We start from the raw sequence: 14,595 nt of genomic DNA on the forward strand, positions 1-14,595 counted from the left end.
TGTGCTGAGTTAGGAGGACTAAACCCCTGGTTTGCACTGACTTGTGAGCAGATATTCCAGAGGCTGGGAGCTGCAAGGAAGTTTATTTGGAAATGGGCTTACCAGAGAAAGTGAAGTGCTGGGCTGGAATAGATAGTATTAAATTTCTGAATCCAACAATCTGATTTTTCTCTCATTTATAGAACAGTAGAGTGCAAATATCTATAAATTTTAGTAAGAACAGGCATATAAGAGTGCAAAAGAGGTACAAATTAAAATCAAGAACCAAAGGCTGTAACTGTGAAATGATCACATCCAAGATTTTTCTCCAGCTGGCACATCTGGGGGTAAGGGTGATCTGCCTTTTGATTTGATCCCTTTTTTTTATATCATTGACTTCTACATAGTTATTTTTTTCAAGTGATGAGATATTGTTAGAGCAGAGCTCTAATGTCAAAAATGATAGCCTATTTTAAATTTTAAAATATCTCAAAGGAAAAAGTAATAATAAATCAGTTCTTATACTGATCCCTGGAAATGAATATGGAAACTTTCAAGGAATATGCCTGCCTACCTTTGGCTCAGGCTTTCTCTCCAGTGACTGGGGAGCAGGAACTTCTTAAGGAGCTTCTGGAGAGCCCTTGGGGCTGTTTGGCCAGGAAGAACAGTGCAGCCTTTTGCTCTCCTAAGAGCAGCACTGGCAGAGCAGAGGTTGGGAGTGAAAACCATGGAGTCATCTTTGCTTATGTTTCCTTAAAGGTGGCTCCATCCTGGAGCCAAAATAGATGAAATTGCTTTTAGGTGGCTGAGGAAGTCACATCTCTGAGAGTCCCTGTCCCCAGCAGAAGGGGACAGTGGGTAAAGCACATTAGGCTGGACTGAGACAATCATCCAGAGGTGCCATGGGCCCAGAGCTCCTGCAGCTGCCCAGCAGCCCAAGAGTTTCAACAGTGCCCTTGCTTTGCTTTTTCTGCTTTTTGGTTTGTTTTTTTTTTTTTTTTCTTCTAAAGTGTTTGCAAAATGTAGAAAAATGCAGCAGGTCCAGAAAAACTGGAACTGTTTGGTGCAATTATTCAGAACAAATGCTTAGCACAGAGAAACCATAGTAAACCCTTGCCTAGAAAGTGCTGCAAATGCAGTGGTTTAGTAGTAAGAAAAAAAAAAAATAAATATTTTTAATAACTACAATCCTCCTTGAGGATAAACCAGAGGTCAAATATAAGCCTGATTTATGGTAAGCATTGTATGAAGTTTCTTTATGAAAACTGCAGAGACTCACAAAGAACAGTTCCACAGAATGCAGGGCAAGCAGAGAAGGTGAGCAAAGGGGGATGCTCCTCCTGGATCATGACTGTTGTCTGGAAAATTTATAATTGTACATAATCCACAGCAGAGTTTGTGTTATTAGAGCATGTCACATGGCAATGTAGAAGTGTGTTGAAACAGCTATAGGAATACCAACAGTGCAACACCATTACTCTGAAATGCCTAAAAATCTTGAACAACACAATTTCCAGCTTTTCCATCACTTTGGAGGATTTGTGATGTTCCTGGATGTTGTTTATCTCAAAAGCATTAGGCCTGATATTTGAACAACTGGTCAAGCAAAATGCATGAAGTTTTTATTGCTTTTGTGCAAGAGCCCTTAGACCATGTGAAAATCTGTTCCTTGTACCTGAAGATGATCAGTCAGTACCTCCTGCACTTGAGGGATGTTGGCAGCTCAGTGCAGCACTTGACTTGGGAGGCTGATGTCTTGCACAGCCAATATTTCTTCTCTCCTCCACAGCACGGCACAAAGTGCCTCCTGTACCCTCCTCATCCCATGTGCAGCATTGGGGGAACTAATTAGAATCCAGGATTTATTGCAGAAAACTGAGTGTGTGTACTCTATTAACAACCCTCACAATGTCTTTCAAGGTTCTCCTTAGCAAGGGCAACTGCTGCTGGCATTTTGGCTCCCCTTCAAACCAGTCTTGTCAGCAAGAAAAACCATATGAACCTGGAGATTGAAATCAGTTGCCTCAGGGTACCAGGTCCGGTTTCATTTTAACAATAAAAGAATCTGATGCCTTTTAGCAGGCAGGTAGTTATTGCCTAGATGAAGGAAGAGTTGTAATAGTAAATCTAGAATTGCATTCAGATGTGACATCAGCTGATATATAAGTACTGCATGTCTTGCCTTATCCACCCACTCTTTCTATATGCAGGGAAATCCGAACCGAGGGAAAAGTCAAATGTTGGGCTGGCTCCCCCAACTCCACAATTATGTGCCAGTGATCCTGAACTTCCTCTCCATTTGCAGGTTAGCTAGAGGGGCCTGAATCCTAATGCTGTGCTCAACTCCGTGCATTTACATTAACCTACAAAAGCCTGAGCGTGTCTGTGTCTCCAGACACAGAAGACTCGGGGACACAATAAATGTTTGAAAGTTCCTGGAGAATTACTGGTATGGAAAGGCTCTTCTTTGTACACTGATTTGTAGCTCTTTTGCACTGATCTCCCGTGGTCCAGGTGCTCATTGGAGCTGAACAGTTGGTTGACTGATTCCTACTAAAATTTGGGACAGAGTTGTTCATCTGTGGGGTGCACACCTCTGGCTATGGCAGAATAAGCCAGCTTTGCCCCAGCAAAGGGAGGAATCATGGATTAGTTACTACCTGAACCTCTTGTTGTTATGTCAGGTATCCCATAACAGCTGTAAAGATTTGGAGTTTTATCCAGACAGTTCCTTAATGTTGTCACCACCACAAAACTTTTGCAAACTCCCAGCGGGAGTAAACGAAGGCGGTATTTTTCTCCTTCAAGAGAGAATCCCAATTAATTTTTTTTACCAAGTACACTATTGTTTTTACTGCATCTTGTCTTTGAGGCTGTGAAAATGAACCTTTCTGAGTGGCTCCTAGCTGGTTGCTGTGGCAGGGCCGATGGTGGTGTGTTAATTGCAATCCCAGAGCCAGTTCGGTGCCCAGCAGGACGGTGGCTCTCAATGGCACCGAGCAGCTGTTGATGGTGCCTGTAATTACTGCCCTGATCTATTGATCAACTGGAGGAGGGGGGGAAAGCCCTGCTGGGCTTCAGCCTAACAGCTCCCCTTATGAATAACCTTCCCGAAGGTGCCACTCATTCTTCCACTCAAATACGGTGGAATTAATCTCACCCATGCGGCTTAATCAGCACGAAATTCATTTGGCACATTGTGGGGAAGGAAACTGCTCTCTGCCATGGAGCCCAGGCTGGGCTGTAGCTGCCAAGGCCAGCAGAGCTGTGGATGAAGACATCCCATGTTTCTGTCAGTACCCAGAGTTTAGTACCAGAAAGAAATGGAATTTTTTACTTGTTGGTTGTTTCCCACCTGCAAAACGTGGCGAGTCTCAGTTTGCAACCAAGCTGAAAGCTCAGGGCACGGATTCTTTCAGTGGCTGCCTGTGGGAAAGCTTCTCCTTTCCTCTGAAGGTTCTGTGCAGGTGTGTGGTTCTCTCTTCCATGGGCACAAAGGTAAACCAGCAGAGATTGTGCCTGCCTGCAGTGTCCGTGCACAGCTGCAGCAGGGAAAGCAGGACAATTCAATTAGGTGCAGTTCCTGGGTTTGGAAAAAGTGGAAAATGTGAATTGCTATAAGTTAAAAAAAGCCTGAAAGCAGTTGTTTTGATGTAATTAAAATGTTTTATGGTGGTGTTTCAGCTTCAGCTGTTTAAAACTCAAACTTCAGAAGGATGATCTGTTACCAAAAGAAAAAGACACAAAAATTGAAGTCTGGAAATTACAAATGGTATAATTTAGTGTGGAAATGTTTTCACTGGGGGTGAAAAAAGCTGTCCAAATTCACTAAGAGACTTCATTTTACAGGCAATCTACCACTTTGATGAAGCAGTTTTATCAACATATCTCGAAGCAGTTTCACCATCTCTCTCTTATCTATGTGGGTTAATTTTTCTTGATGGAATTGCTTTGTCTTTCTTGTGTCTTCAAATTGATAGCAAGCTGATCCTTCACTCAGCCTCCTCCCTTTTGATCTGGTGCTACATTTGTCTCAGTCATAGAAAATGTTGCTCAACAGGATATCAGTGCCTTTGACCTTTTCCTGGGATACACAGCCCCATGCAATGCCCCACCACACGTGCCTTAAAGAAGGAGTTTGCAATCTTTGCAGGTTGAGCAAGGTAGAACTGGGCTGCTTTAATCTTTGTACAGCTTTAAGCAATCCAGAGATGACATTATTTCAGTTGCATGGGTTTGCCTCGCTGTGGTTGGTAGGATCCACTAAAACAATGTCAGGCATGTTCAGTGGAAAACCTTCAAAAGGAAAAATAAATTTCAAAAAACCCAACGGTGTTGTTTTCTCCAGTGACAGAAGAAAACTCATTTTTGCATGCAAATAAATCAATCAATCACCTGGCATTTGTCAATTTAAAAAGTAGGTAGCAGGAAGAGAGGGGGAATGCCATTATTTTGTTTATTCTTCTAGTATTTAATTTTCTTTGCCTTTGGGAGCTGTCTTATAAAGAGTGCATAAAAGATTTGTTCTGTTTGCTTGGAGATTGGGGAAGATGGAGCCACCAGATCTTCCTGATATTTGTGCCAGGCTCATGAAAAAAAAGAAACTTTCAGGAGCTTTTGTCTACTTCTAAGTTTACCAGCAATTTCATGTAATCAAAACTCTTAAATTTCTCTGAACATAATAATATTATAATATTTCCATTTTTTTATCAAGTTGTTTAGATAAAACCATTGTCTCTTCAAATGGCATTAAACTGCTTTGTCACAGAGGATCTTCCACTGTGACCTGCAGTGCCCAGAGCTCTGGATTCAAATGTTTGATATCCAACAGGACTTGGCAATTTTGGAGTAATTATTTTAGAGTTACTCTGAACTTCCCCTCTTGGTACAGTTTCAGCTGGCTGCAGGAAATAATTCAGTATGGGATAGGTAAAAGTGCAGGCTGGTAGCACCATGTAATCTACCTGACAGCTTTTTTTCACTTACTCATTTATCAACCTAAAAGCTAAAGCAAATAGGGATGCAACCTGTAAAACTGTTGAATAATTTTAGTGAGCTTAACCACATGTTTAGCCTGAGGAAGAAAAAGTAGTTAATTTCATATCTAAATTTTTATTTTTTTTTATCCAAAGCAAAGGACCCTCCTTTTTTCCTGAAGGCAATTTCAAGCTGTTATTCAAGAATGAAAATTGATAATTGTTATATCTGTACTCAGTTGATCTTAATTTTAGTGGAGCTCCAGGCTAGCAAATATGAAAATATCATCTTGCTGGCTGATAAACTGGTTAAATGCATCGGTGCAGGATTTTGATGAAGTAGCAATAGTTAATGTTTGTTGCTTAGCAAAGAGCAGTTATAATCCTGGCTTTGGAGTAAATCCAAAGAGGGAGGGAGAAAGAAGTCATTCAGCAGCAGCACGAAGTGGTTTTTTTATCTCTGCAGACACACACAAACATTGTTAGACAGCATAAAGTGCTCTCATAGCAAATTGTTTGCTCTCCCTGCTGCTGAGATGAATCTCCTCGAGCACAAGGAGGTTCCAGTGCCCGCACCCAGACCTTGTCCAACTCAAACATTGGATCACAGACCTTCCCAGGAACAGCCTTTTCACCCCATGTCAGTGTAATAATTGCAGAAATGTGTGCAGCAGATGCCTTTGTCTCACCTGTGTGAGGCTCTTTGGGAAAGCCCTTTAAGGTGGGAGAGCTGCCCTGCAAACAGGGACCTTGAAGCAATGCAGTCATGAAAAATGCCCCATCTCTAAAACCAGGATGGTGGTGCCTGCCTGCTCACCTGGGTTTTACAAATCACTGTTCACACTGGCAAAAAATAGTGTATTCTTTTCACTATTATATTCAGTTTTCACTATTATATTCAGTTACAGAAATGTAGGGTTGTGGTACTAGTCTGAGCAGTGAGAGTCCTTTCAGTCCATGCATTAATTAATTTTTAATTATTAATGTCTTGTCTTGGGAAATACCATTCTCTTGCTTTCTCTCTTCCATACTTTCTATGGCCAGAACTGTGTTCCCTAGGAAATCTTCACTACTGGGTTTAGGCTGATTAAAGGCAGGGTTAATTTCAGCTTTAGGCATCAAAAATATACTTTTCTGCTTTTCATTGTCATGTCTGGTACTTCATTGTGTACAGTCCTCTGCTCTTAAAAGGTAGAGCACCCCGTGGCTTTTCCCTAGAAGACATTATTTTAAAATGAATTAGTAATTTTGTTTTTTTTTCCTCCAAGTGACTTTTCAATCCTTCCATCAGAATCACTGCAAAGATGTGAGACATTCTGCCTCAGCACAGGATTAGAATTGCCCAAATGGATTAGAATGCCCCAACAATGGATGTTGAGGAGTTAGAGTAATATCTCCTGAACCTGGGTCAAGCAGAGCACTGGATCCTTTGCAGGAGTATTTAATGATAAAAGTTATTGCTGCTCAGGAGGCAGCACAGTTTTCCAGCTGGGTGTGCAGCACTTATTCAGTGACAACTTCTTCTGTTAGAGTGGAACTTTTGGCAATGTCACTGGCATTAGACAGGCTAAAAGTAGGCTGGTTGAAGTCTAAAGTCTTCTTCCATTCCAAGGGGAATTGGATTTTTGGGGTGTATACAAGTTTTTGTGGTTTAATAAGACTGGAGAAAAAGTCAGCAACTGAGACTGTTTCAGCAACTTGAATACTGCTGTGATGAAAGAAACCAGATATTACAAATTCATTCTGGGGCATGAAAATATTTATGAAGTATGAATTTATTAAAGGCCTTAAAGTACTTGAAACAGCTGCTGTGCATCTTGCAGCCGTACATGTAGGTTTTATTTGAATATATATAACACTATTGCTAACAAAGATCACAATCAGAGGTGAACCTTGCAGTGCAGCACGGAGCTCCTTAGGAGAACAATGTTCAGAGAGTAACTGCAGGGATATGAATTTAAAGCACATACACTGTCCCAACTCAGCCTGCAGGAAGCAAAAGCAGAAAATGAGAGGCATGTCGAGATAAGGTGGTGATAACTGGAGAGGCAGAGGTGCCAGCTCAGCAGTGTCACAGCAGGATTGCGATGAGGCACGGTTATGCAAACTCGAGATGAGAAATCCTACCTGTGCAGGTGAGAAGATAAAATAAGGCCCTTAGAGGCAAAGCAATCCAGGCTGCTGTCGATGGCTCGATGATAAAGGAGCAATGTGAGACACTGAGAGCAAGAGCTGAGGCTTCTCACTGGTCAGCCTTCAATCCCATCCCTTCATTCCCTGCTTTTCTATTTTCTGTAACTCAGAGATGCTTTCACTGCCCTCAGTGCTGGTCTCTAACTTGTACAAGCACATAATTTTAACTGTGAGTTTCCATGAAGACATTAAAGAAACAGAGAAGATCAGTGACTTGCCAAAGGCCAAACAAAGCACCTGAGGTGGAGTCAGGCACAGAACCCAGTTCTCCAGGCTCGTTTGTTTAACTGCTTTTCCTATTTTCCACCACTTTTCTGTTCCCTGACAGTCCCTCTATTCTTGTTTGAAGCATGGGGGACTTTATAACCCTGTATTTCTCACAGCTGTATGAAAGCTCTGCAAGGGGGAAATGCTCCTGATTGTTTCTGTTCAAAGATGGGGGCGTTTCTAGACATGTCACCTCTGAAAAGTGAGTGACTTTTGGCACCTAGTCCTCGGTTTTCTGACACGAGGGACACATGCAAGGAATATCAAATACATGTCTGAAGCCAGACTGTGCCTCTCTAAGCATACTGTACTTTTTTTTTCTATGCTGAAGGCCTAAAAAGGGAATTTTCTCTGCCTATCTAGACAGGGGAGCCCCTTTTAGGTATTATCTGCTGTACAAATATTGGCCTACTTAAAGCCAGTTTCATAGAAAGTTGAAGGCAGTCTAAGAAGGAGAACGTATCCTTTTATATGCCTTGGATAAGGTAAATGATATCAAATAAAATGAAGGATTAAAGCATGCTGGAGCTTGAAGCAATAGATATAAAAAGGACAGGAATTATTGTTTACTTACATTTTTGAGCTGGGTGTGTGCAGTCAGTTTTGCTGAGGATTTCTGTATCACATCAGTTGATTTCCAGCCTGTGCCAGCTCCCACAGGGAGCTCCACACCAGCAGCTCTGCCCAGCAGCTCTGGCCACTTGCCCAGGTCCCTGCCCACCTGATGCCACCTCCTTACACTTTCCCTCTGGTGAACACTTCTTTTCTCACCATTCCTTCTAATTACTTAAGCATGGATCACCAATGGCTCTGTAGTTAAGATCCACCCAGAGATTCTTTCTTCTTTTTTCCCCTTTTTTTTCTCCCTGTTTTGTTTTTAATTGTTGAGGTTTAGGAGCTTTGTTCTCTGCTTATCACAGTGTTTCAAAGCATAATAGTGCCAAGATATGCCCTAAAAATTGTGTAGAAAGTGCTGTGCACCTTCAGCAAAGAGGAAAATACACGTGATTAATGTGATTTACACATCACATTTTATACTCCGCATTGCTAATAAGCACCATGACAGTCAAAATCAGTCTGAGTAATATAGCAACAAAATTAATGAAGTAAAAGAATACAGAGGGTCTTGAGACATATCAGTGTAATTATACATCACATAAAAAATGAGGAATTGTGCAAAGTGAAAGCTTCCGATGAGCGATGGAACAGAGATAGTTACACAGTTGGAAATGCACACGTATTTACAACTGTTTAACCACAACTATGTGAGAATTTCTATAAAGAGTTTAAACAAACAGGAAAGATTTCAGTCTATACACTCTGCTCTAAGTGAGCTGGCCCAACAATGGAATTGTTCTCCAGCAATCAATCAAACCCTTACAAAGCATTTCACGTTTCTAATGGCCAAGGAGTAGGAGTAGCTCCAGCAACTCCAATTTCCCTCTGTTTCATCAATGAAACCAGGGCTGGGTTTGGCTTTTGGAGTGTTTTGTGTGTGATAGTTGGAAAGTGTAGGTGAGTTGCTGACGTAGCAGGGATTATATTTAGGTTTCCATAGAGAATTCAGTCCTCAGTGCTTTGTTCTTCAGAGTCCTTTTAAATTCCTGCAGCAGCTGTGAGGCAGAGGTTGGGCTGGAGGTGGGATTAAGGGTCCACTTGGGATGTGGGCAGAGGAACTGGGAACTGGTCTCAGTCTGGGATTGCTTGCAGCTAAAGTGTGGCAGTCTGAGTGCAGAGAGGCTGATTGATTATTAAAACTAGAGCTGAGGCTTTCTGAGACATCACAATGCGAAAAGAAACATCCAAAAATCATTTCTCCACCCCATTTCAGCTCAGCCTTAAAACAAGGGTTTGATTTAGAAATGATTTCTGAAGTTTTGAAAAGCATCATTAGCAGATCTGCAGCTCCTCTCAGCTTTGCACCATGGCTGCAGCAGTGACCAACAGCCTCAGGAAAGACTTTCCTTCCAGGATCCAACAGGGAGAAGGATGGATCTCTTGCCTCCTGGAGGAGGGGAGCTGAGCTGTGGCCAAACATGAGATGTGTTGGGCTTTGCTGTCCCAATAACTGTGGGGAGGCTTTGCAGTGCAGGACAGCCAAGAATGGGGGCAGAGGGGCCACAGGACTGCTTCCTGATCCATAACTTTTCACTGGAGAGGTGAAGTTACCCTTGATCTAGTTGGCTTTGCCTTGAATTGATCTTTCCAGAAAAGCAGGCCCAACTAATGGCAGCTGACAAGCCCCTGCAGGTGAACTCCTGGGGCTCATCCAGGTTTTTCTCCATGACTTTGTAGCTGCCTCAATCCCCCTGTCCTGCACTCAGGGCAGTGAGGAGGCTGCAGGAAGAGCAGATGGCCCTGGAGCACTCGGTGGTGGGAGCAACAACATGGAAGCCCAGAAGCCAAAGCTCACTCAGAGCATTTATTTTCCTTTGTTTCACACCCAGTGTTCCTCTCTTAACCAGATCAAAATTTACCAAGCATTAAACAGCGGGTTGATCCACAGAAAAGTTCTTTCAGAATGAAAAATCTGTTTGCTGGTGGGGAAAGGGTAACGTAGCAACTCTTGTGTACTTTGGTGAAAAAGCACTACATAAAAGGTGACTCTCTTTATGTTTCCCTGGGTGATTCAGGCTGGCTGGGTGTGGCAGCCAGGGAAATTTGATCCACCAACTATTTACATAAACCAAAAACTGTTTGTCTAAGCACCGGGAGACAAGGGCTAAGCTGGATGAAGTGCTGTAAAGAATTCTCTTTGCAGAATGATCCCTATTTGCCATCCGAAGAGGCAGGCAGATGCTTATACAGTACAATATAAATTTTTGAGGAGTAGTTAAAATCCTCTCCAACAGCGTGGTCAAGCTTTGTCCTCCACCCCCTTGAGAACTGAGTGTGTGGATGGAGAAGGAATTTTGGGAGGCACTCCTCCACCATTCTCTCTTGAAGCCTTCAAAAAAAAAATAGAATACACTACAATGCTAAAAAAAAATTGTTGCAAAAATAATTTCCATTTTGTACAATGTTTACCAGAGCCACTGCAGAAATTTCATAATCACATAATTAACCATTCTGCCTGTCCAGTGGGTCTAGTTTCAGCTAATACCAACCATGTGAAGCTCTAATATGCAGATGAACTGGCAGAAAGGAGTTCAGAATTTAACATTAGGCGCTGATTTCACTACTGATAAATTGCTTTGATCCATTGAGTCATGCCTTGTTGTCCTTCCAAATGAATGCAAACTCCTAGAAGTGAGTCAGCCCTGGAGATGGGGGCCAGCCTGACCTCGCTGCTGTCCATGTAACACTCAAGTTGTTTAAAACCTAGGACATGTTTATCCTCATGGTGTTATTGTGAGGTCAAGAAACGCTGTTCTTTCCGTTCTGCAGCAGTGGGGCTGAGGTGTGAACTTTTGAAATGTGTTGAAGCAGCAAAGTCTTGAAATCAGTGTGAGCTGCAACACCCAACAGCTCATGCTCATTTCTATGGGAGATTGATGATTTCCCCAAGATAACTCAGGAAAAATGCAGCAGACAGCAGAGTTAATCCTGCTCTGTGTTCTAGGCAGCACATTTCCTTGCTCTGAAGGAGTGAAATTTTCTCTTCTCCTTTGTTATTCTAGAAATCTGATGATAATATAATTATGCTATGGAGGTTATGCTTTCTTCACGTGAACTTCGTGCATTTGTAGAAGCCAAAGTTTCTGAAACAGGAAAAAGTAAAGCACAGTAGTGCAAGCTTTTGATACTCACCTTTCAGGGGAACACCAGCTCCTCCTTGGCACTTTCCTGCCTCGCTGTCCTTGGCATGTGTGGTTCTGGATGAGTGGAACAAGGTGAAGGATGACTGATCCTGCAGTAAAGTCAGGCTTATTTTTAGCAAGGGAGGATCCACTCCTGCAAGAGCAGTGAAATGTACACTTCAGGCCTTCTGCAGTGATTGTGATGAGGGATTTTGGGCTACAGCCATGAAACAGTTCATGTCTTGGTTGGTGTTTGCCCTCCAGAGGCAAAGCCAAATCTGAAAGTACAGCTTTCCTGTGAGACACTTCCACTGCCATGAATGCTGTGTGATGTTAAAGTGCATAAAGGGAATACTTTAAAGGCACAGACAGTTGACAGAGCAGAGGTCCAGATGCAAGAGGACTGATTTGAAAAGCCTGTGTGTTCAATACAGCTGTAGATGTCTTCCCACAGGTGAGTCTGGGAAAGGATATAGCACATTTTCCCCAGGACAGCTCCATGCATTTTCTATTCCTGATCAAGATCTATTCATTGGGCAAGTGCTGTTTAATCAAGCAGCAGGAAAAGGGTGTGTGCTGTCTTCAGTAGTACAAAGAAATCTCATTCAAAGACAGTCCCGTTCTTAAAAGGCTGGTGTTTAAATTAGACCTGCCCAGACAGGTCTGGCATGTTTAGTGTGACCCCCTTTTACTGTGGATGTTCCGGTTATAACCATCTTACTGCTTCCAGTTAAAATAAAAACACAACTGCCGTGGAAAACGTGGAGCAAACCAAGCTCCCAACACTTGCCAGCCCCTGTTTAATGATAAACCACTGCTACTGAAGAGGAGCTACAGGCAAAAATTTTAGAAAAGTACATAGAAGAGGAAATTCAGTAGAGAAATTTAGAAGGCAGTGTGCAAAGTGACAAGGGCAGCAGGGGAGAAATGATGTCTTTTTGATGCCATTTGGACCTAAATGTGTTGAAGGCTCTGTGGCTGCCTTTGCTCCTACAAACCAAGCAGAGTATGTTCTTTGCTGCTTTAGCAGGAATAGCTGCATATCATCTCTGATAGTCAGAATGGTGTTCTTGGCTTTTTTTCCTTTTCTTGGTTCTTTATCTCTACTCTTCCAATGTTACCTATAATGATGATGAGTCTTAGAAGTCACCAAGGCTTATTTTAGTCATGTTGCCATGATATGCTATAGCTTTATAAAAAAATGATCATGTGCTGTGAGATGTGCAGCTTTTCTGGTGCAAGAGCAGATCACCCTGGCCTCTCCTCAAGTCCATATGTTCAGGGTTTTCCCTGTTAAGTCCCTTGGTGTGTTGCAGCCTGCCTCTGTCTTCCTCAGTCTGCTGGCAGAGGTGGCAGATGCTCAGCTCAGGTCTGTGGTGAGTCATGTGTGGAGAATGAAGGATCCATCTGCAAACTCGGTGTGTGTTGGGAGAGACTCCCTGGGAACCACTCCCAGGCCGTGCTGCTGATGGGGAAAAGTGCAAGTCCAGGTGCTCAGCTCCCCTTCAGCCCTGTGGTGCTGGAGTGTCTGCAGAGAGGAGAAAGGTGTTGCAGTGTGCTGATAACCCATGGGGTACCCCTTGAGGCAGCCTCAGGCTTCCCTTTCTCCTCGTTGGGTTGATGAAGTCTAGGAAGATGCTATGTACAAAAGTACCTTATCCCTGCTCCCACAGCACGGGAGTGAAAGTGGCTTTGCTTTTGCTTAATGTGAGATGGAGCAGGGCAGAAATGCAGGTGTCATCCTTAAACTGTGCTTTCTGTCCTCAGTTATTGCTTCACAGGCAGCTTAGGACATTTTCCAGGATTCATTACAAACAACTTTAAGTCTGGACTCAAATAGACAACAAGTAGATGAGTTGTTGCAGGCAGGAGAAATCATGAATTCTCCTAAATAGCAATCTCACAGGCAGGAAAGAGCAGGTGCTGCTTTATTGATCAAGAAATGAGGGAGGTTTTGCCCAGTTGAGAAGGGGAGTGGACATTGGTGAGATAAACAGGGTGATAAAGGTTCAACCATCCCACTTTCCTAAGGACAAAAAGGTAACGTGACCCTGTGCATGTGAGGTACTGCAGTGTGCAAGTGAAATCTCATTTTTATCAAAGAGGATCTGCCACCACATCTAGAGATTTTAGTACAGATCCATTGCAAAGGACAGGAGCTCAAAGATTTGCCTTCCCTTACTTACGTGAACTCGGTGTTGAAATCTTCCATCAAGTGTAGAAATTGCTGCCTCGTGGTTAGATTTTTCCAGATTGCCCCACTGCAGTCGCAATGTCTAATCCCCCACCTCATTGTTGGGGAAGATCTTTGTCATCATCTTTTCTTTGTGCCAGTTCCTGCCAGCTTTGGGAGGCAGAAAGGAGGGGGAGGTCTGTGGGATCCTGGAGAGCTGCAGCTCTCTGGAGCTGTGTTGCTCTCAGCAGAAAGGCCCAGAGGAGCCATTTAGGAAGAATTGCTTAGTCTGTAGTGATTTGGAGATTTACCATTATAACTCCTTCCTCATAATCCTTTTTAAAAGCTGGATTTGAAGTAGATCAGGTCTAAGACAAGGCAGTTTCTGTAGCTTTCTTAAGATTGCGTGTGGTAGTTTGGTCAGCATTAGAAATACAATGCTAAAAACCCCTCCTCTGCCTGACATTCTCAGGTAGCAAAAGCTTCTGTTTTAGATGTGAATTTACAGGTGGGACCCTGTTGTGGGAGCGTTTTTTTTACTGAATTTGATGCACAGTTGTATGTTTTCACCCAAGCTGAGTTCAGTGTAGAGGTCCCTTGTCATCTCTCAATCAAATCTGTTCTCTGACAGCAGTGGTGGTACTGCTCATAGTAAGAACTAAGTTACACTTTGGTAAAATTCCTTTTTTCTTACTTTTGTTTTTTAATCTTAATTTTCTTTTATTTGTCCATCTTTTATATTTTGTAAGATAGGTACAGAAATTGCAGCTTTTCCATACCACAGCTGGGGCGGGGATGTTTGCTAACCAAAAGTCCCAGGAGCTAAAAATGCTGGAATACTTTCTTGTTCCAACATCTGAAGCACTTGCCTGCCTGTTTCCACCACTGTGTAGCTGTCAGCAGTGCAGTTTATCAGGCTTCCAAGGAAAAGCTCTTGTCAGAGTGGGAGAAGACCCAATAGTACCTGTGTAGGGAATCTCAGAAATTGCATAAACGCATCCAAATGTTATCTTGAGACTCTGAGGCATTGCAAAGCATGAAAGAATTACTTAATATCGTGGAACAGCTAGCTGGTTCTGCTTTGCCTCAAAATGTGTTAGGAATATTTCTGATGCTAAGGCTTGTTCATTTCTTAGGGAGCTGTAGAACAGATACATTTACAAGTATGAGTAATGGGAAACAGAATTTCTGCACAATGCAGACAATCCTTTCATGTTACATCATTCAAAGCAGGGTATTCACATGGGGATATATTCAGGCAAAACTC

Source organism: Cyanistes caeruleus, chromosome 16, assembly GCF_971803275.1.
Source record: "Cyanistes caeruleus chromosome 16, bCyaCae1.hap1.1, whole genome shotgun sequence".
NCBI lineage: Eukaryota > Metazoa > Chordata > Aves > Passeriformes > Paridae > Cyanistes > Cyanistes caeruleus.